A 5829-nucleotide genomic window follows, 5' to 3' on the forward strand; every position below is an offset into this window, starting at 1 on the left:
GTTTGTGCACTGCAGTCACAGCCCACAGCTGGTATAACGATTCAATACACAGATGAAATGAAAGTAACTGGAAGAAAGTGGTTTAATCTCTTTAGAGTGCAACAACTGTACATTCAGTGAAGGCTAAATCCTAAAATCCTAACTCAAGTGCAGCTGAGGGAAAACATCAGAATTGACTGCATTGTAAATAATCGACTAATGTTCTAAAAGAGTCCTCAAAATAGACGACATAACTTATTTTCCTTGCATGTTACCTGGTGGTAACTAAGTAGTGTCCAAAACTTCTGAAATTAGCCAAAGGGTTTTTCTAAATCTAATCTGAGCTATAACCTGTTCCATGTTTCACACAAAAATTACTTTTAACTGCCTTGTAACTATAAGTGCATAAGGGCATATTTTTAATCCAAATGCAATATTTACCATTCATGAAGAGAGAGTAGTAAGATGTCTGGGCAGAATAGCAATAATCAAAGCCCATAAACATTAAGGCGTTTTCGCAGGACCCTTCAACTGCTTCCACCGAAGTTGGTGACAAGACTCCCAGAAATCTCACGGGCACAGGATCAGTTTACTAAAAATATTATGGTAATATAAATAAACAGAAATAATAAAATGAGAGAAGAGTAAACAATTGGGAAAAAAACCTGTTCCATGGCCCATGCAGGTGAAATTAATGTTTTTCTAAAGATTTCATTCTAACTTTTTTTTCTTCACTGCAGTTGATAACCATCTCTATGATGTTTTGTGCAAGAGTAATTTTATGTTAGTGTTGATGCCAGTTTTAACCTGAGAATACCTTCCGTGAAGTTGGAATCTGCGGCTGTTTTATAATGTCTATCATGTTTTTACATGTTTAGCAGCAGTGCTAATGAAGGTATGATACATAGAGGGTGTGCTAATTTTATGTTTAGCTAAAACATGTATAATGCTTAGGTTTGAAAATGAAGGTAGCAAAAACTATATGAATGAGGTCTGGATAAACAGTTGCAAATGGATTATATTATAATAAATAATGTATACTTTTTTCTGGGGGAAAAAAAAAAAGCATTGTGTTGTCTAAGTGTTAGAGAAATTTCTTACCCTAGAAGGAACAAATGCTGAAAGAAATAATTTGAGAACTTATAGTCATTATCTCTTGAAGTACCTTAGATTTGGGCAGCAGTTTATTTATTGGTACAGTGGCTACCAATCTTCTAGTCATGAATCATGGCAGAGTATTTAAGTGACCCCTGTGGAAAAAATACTAAATCTTTCCTTCTTACAGCGGAACTTATAAAATGTTTTTGCTTACTGTGTGTTAGGAAATTACTTAAATAATGCACCAAATGCCCATTTAGCATGTGGCTTGATTCATTAATGTATACAATAAGAAAACATAAACACAACACCTGAAGTGTGGATTTAACATTTCAGCGACTCTCTGAAATGTGCATATGGTCAGCAAATGAACTCAGCAGAAAATTGAAATCTGTATTTATATTCCACTAATGATGCAGGTCTGAACTACAGAGCAAAGGATGCCAATAGTGACCACACAATTCTGTTATCTGACAGTCCGTACGTCAGGTAAACCTTTTTGCTTACTACCTCATTAATTATTATTGTCTAGGCAGAGGCTTACTACCACATTCATGATTATATATACAACTAACAAACATCCAGCTTGTAATTTTCTTTCTTCATGCACTTTATCTGCTTGGATTTCTTTTAGCTCCACAAGTTAACAGTTGTATTAATCTTATTTTTTTTTACAATAAATCTAACAGAAGACAGTGAGGAGGTAAATACTGGAATTACCAAGATGCAGCTTCTGTCAGGTAAGTTTTCTCTCTATTTAAAACATTTCAATATGTAACACATGTCAGAAAATTTTATTCTGAATCCTGGCTTGACTACTGGTGTGCTAGGGTGACACTTTGGGAGTACTTGGTTCCTCTGATCAGTCAGCAGGGGCCCAGTCTTGACCCAAACATCAAGCAATTTCAGAGCCATAGTGCACTTCTGTTGCTCGGATATACAGTATGGCTGAGAACTGTCAGATTGGTCTTGAGGGAGTTTCTTCCCTGCTGAACAAAAGGGTCACAGTCTACACAAAGCTGATCAGGAGAAGGAGAACACGTTCGTCGGAGGTCTGATGTGGTTGACCTCTGTGGTGACTTCAGGGGGTGCAGAATGGCCCTTTGCAGGAGGAAGGGATCAGCGTGGTGCAAATCGAACAAGGACTGTATTGCCAAGAGCATGAGTTTCCTGCGGTAGTGCGAGCCTGTGCTAAGTGACAGCAAGGTAGCATAGCAGGAACCATTCTTCAGTTAAGGAGGAGTGAACGTGGCTGTCCCTGGAGCAGTCTGGGAAAGGTTATTTTAAAGTAGTGCAAAATGACTGTTTTCATATACCTGTGCGTGCTAATGCAGCTCCCACGAACTTATAGCTTGAGTTACACTGTAATACACCAGGGATAAATGGCATACCACTTGAAAAACACTCTCAATTTTTTGTCTGTACATTTTTTGAAGGAGTGCTGTGATGCTCTCAGGTTGCATATTAAATGTGTCCCAAAATTAAAAGCGCTTTGACTGATGATGACAAAGATGAAATCTGTCATCTAAGAGCTGAGTTTGATAATACAAGGATAGGGAGCTCAGCTAACAAGCAAATTTAGTATTATGTTTTTGTTATAAAAATGTACCAGCAGTTTACAATGTCCAGATACTGTCTACAGAAGTCCCATGAGAACTCACCTGTTCCCCATAGCCTTGCAAGCATTCATCATTGGCTGCCACCCTGCTCGGCCTTAACTTTAATTTACTGTTCTGTGGTAGTAAAACGATGTATCCTGTCTGATGATGTAAAAAGAATTACATCCTGATGATGTAAAAAGAATTACCTCTCCAAAGCATATTAATGCACATCAGCTTAGTTTGTAGGTGCTGGGATCAGCTAGTGTAGTAAAGGAATTTTTTTATGAACAGAATTATACTGATTGATCTGCTTGGTACTAGTAAATGTGTTGATTATATGATTATACAGCTATGGCAGACTAACATGCTTGTATTTTTAACTATTCTTTGTTACCACTGTAATTTGTGTGGACTGTTTTGTGTATCCTTCATGTTGTTTCTTCTGGGGGGTAAAATGGTTACTGTTACTGTTACACTGTTTAGTCTAGACACTAGTATTTTTGGCTGGGGAGAATAAATGGCTGTAACATCATCAGATTTGCGTAGATCTATGCAAGTATTCTAAAAATGTACATGTTGTAAACTGGGTGGGAATAATAGGGGCATGGAAGACTGTAGTCAGTGTTAAAGAAGCAGATTACTCAGTGGTACAGTGTAAGTTGTATTCCCTCTAAAAAAAATGATCTGAGCAGAGTGCAATAATCAAAACTCATTTCTGGGAGTTGAGGAGGAAGAAATTAAACCAAAGCAGAGCTAGTGCTGCTGGTTTTTAAATCAGGGTGTGTGAGGAATTTGGAGAAAGAGAATGTTTGGGCAACTTTTTTTTTTTTTTGCCTGAGGAAAGAGAGAGGAGAGAAAAAGAGTAAATCAGTTTCTTTAAGATTTTTTACAAAGTGAATAGTTAGAACTTTTGCTCCTTTTCCTAGAAGGAAAAGTCCTCTTGATGTGTTAGGAAGTTGTTTCTTGTACACTGAAGAGGACAGCAACGAGAGAGGGATTCCTGAGGGATCCAGGATCCCCCATGCCCAACTAGCCCTGACTTTGCTTGTGGGTTTGTGCAAGAGTAATGACAGTACCAGAAAAGCAGTTGCTGATTTTAGACCCCACTACTAAAATCTTTGTGCATTTGTGGGTAATGGGAATCATGAGGAGATAACTGGCGAGTGATTCAGAGAGGCTGGGGAGGACAAAACAGCTCCCAGAGTGACAACAGCATTGCTGTGGGGTTCAGGTTACCCACGAGTGTGTTTGGTTGGTAATAACTTCACCAGCCTTCTGGCTGAAGTTTTCCAGGCCAGTTGTCCACATCTGACTGAGACACGTAAGCATGCTTATATACTGGAGTCAGGTGATCATGTAGTGTTTTTCACAGGCACTCTCCCCTTATCAGTGCCCAGGGTGGATCTGCTTGTAGATGAACCATGGCCTGTAGGGAGGATGTTCTCTGTTCTCATTTGGTCTGGAAAGTAGAAGGCATTTGGCTGGTGAGTCAGGATATTGCTAACACAGAAAGGGTGCGTTAATGATTAAAACCGTTGAATGCTACTCTGGTAAATCCCATGACAGGACTCTGTCCCTGTCATGGGATTCATATGTGACACGAAGCAAGTCATTTAACCAAATTTATCACAGGTGGTCATTGTCTGTGCCCTCCTCTTTTTCTAGCTTCCCGACTGGAGACTCTGCGACCTACTTTGTGGAAGTAATGAGTGCTCATGGTTGCAAACAAAATCAGAGGGGACTGTCCTTGGCATACATAGGTTCTCTGAAAAAAATTGAAGTCCTCAGTATACCAAATTAACAGATTTCTCTGGTTTTCTTCTATGCACCACAGTTCTCTCTTATAAAACAGCATACGGTGATAGGGAGTACTGCCCCATCTCACACAGGAACTGTGAAGATTCCTCTGATGAAGTGGAATGGAATGCTTTCTTTATGAGATGCCCGAAAAAGCAATTAATAATTCAGTCTTCCAAACAGGGTTTAAATTCAGTAACAGTAAATAAGACCTGCAACAACATATTAGAGAATGAGGAAAAGCATAAAAAATGTATAGCTGCTCATTAATAGAACATAATCTATTCTGTGCCCCAAAAAGGTGGGCAAATACTATACAGTTCAGTCATTAATTACCATACAGGAATGCTGATGTGTAAGGCAGGCAAATTAAAGCTTAATTCTGTATTTTGTGCCTTTTGAGTACTTGGTGCTGCAGATGTAATAATATTCTTTTAACATATTCTTTTGTGTACAATATGTATAAATGCTGATAGTACTGCTAATACAAATGTTGCTCTTCAGAGGGCCACTTCACTAGTGGGAGGGTCACTTAAAGTCCTAGATAAATCCCCGTTTTATAAAACCAAAGAAATAATAAACATAAAATTACACAAAGAAATAAGCCTGTATATCTATTTTAATCCCTCAGCAGTGTTCCTAAAATACTAAAGGGCACTTCTCCTTACTGAGGCCAACACAACCAAAATGGAGGCAAAGATTCCAGAGAAAACCAGCCAAAATAAAACCAAAAAGAAGTTTCAGCTTGTTTTCAAAACAGTGTAATTCAGAATCTTGTTTTATATATTTTACCAAAATCTTTAAAAACATATCTGGAAGTGAGAAAGGATGCAAAATTTTCAGGGGAGTTGCTTTATTACACAGAAGCTAAAAAGGCCATAGGGGAGAAGATGCTTAAAAACATGTTTATATGAAGAAGCAAATTCTTACCTTATCTGGAAAGTAGCTATTGCAACGTTTTAATGCAAGATCAGCACAAATATGAAGACAGAGATAATGCAAAGGTTATGAGCCTGGTTTTGCTTCATATGGCCGGTTTTGGAAAGACAGATGCAGTGATTTTGTATTTGATTGCAGACTGCAGCTTTTATGAGGAATTACATTTTAATTGCATAATAAACGACTGTACAGTAAAACTGAGCTCTGTGACGAAGGTCTTAAGATGTCCGAATACACTGGTAGTTGTTCAGGAGTGTAATAGATAGCTATTGCTCTGAGTGCTGACAAACGCGCTGTCAACAACCATTTCAGGTAACCAAAACATCTCGTGAGCTTGTAGGATAATTCATGCTGGAAGGGGCCTGAGGAGGTCTCTAGTCCTACATTCTGCCCAAAGCAGGGCGAGTTACGAGAT

General features: G+C 38.4%; 1 long non-coding RNA gene across 1 annotated transcript; it reads left to right on the plus strand.

Moving 5' to 3' along the window:
* Nucleotides 1–405: 405 nt before the first annotated feature.
* LOC148055299 (uncharacterized) lies at nt 406–5125 on the plus strand. Its single transcript, XR_015705629.1, has 4 exons — nt 406–874; nt 1497–1566; nt 1767–1817; nt 4344–5125. It is a non-coding gene; the product is annotated as an uncharacterized LOC148055299 (long non-coding RNA).
* Nucleotides 5126–5829: the final 704 nt, after the last annotated feature.

The sequence above is a fragment of the Nipponia nippon genome, unplaced genomic scaffold (assembly GCF_047370975.1).
Source record: "Nipponia nippon isolate SJK-2023a ecotype South Korea unplaced genomic scaffold, ASM4737097v1 scaffold_24, whole genome shotgun sequence".
NCBI lineage: Eukaryota > Metazoa > Chordata > Aves > Pelecaniformes > Threskiornithidae > Nipponia > Nipponia nippon.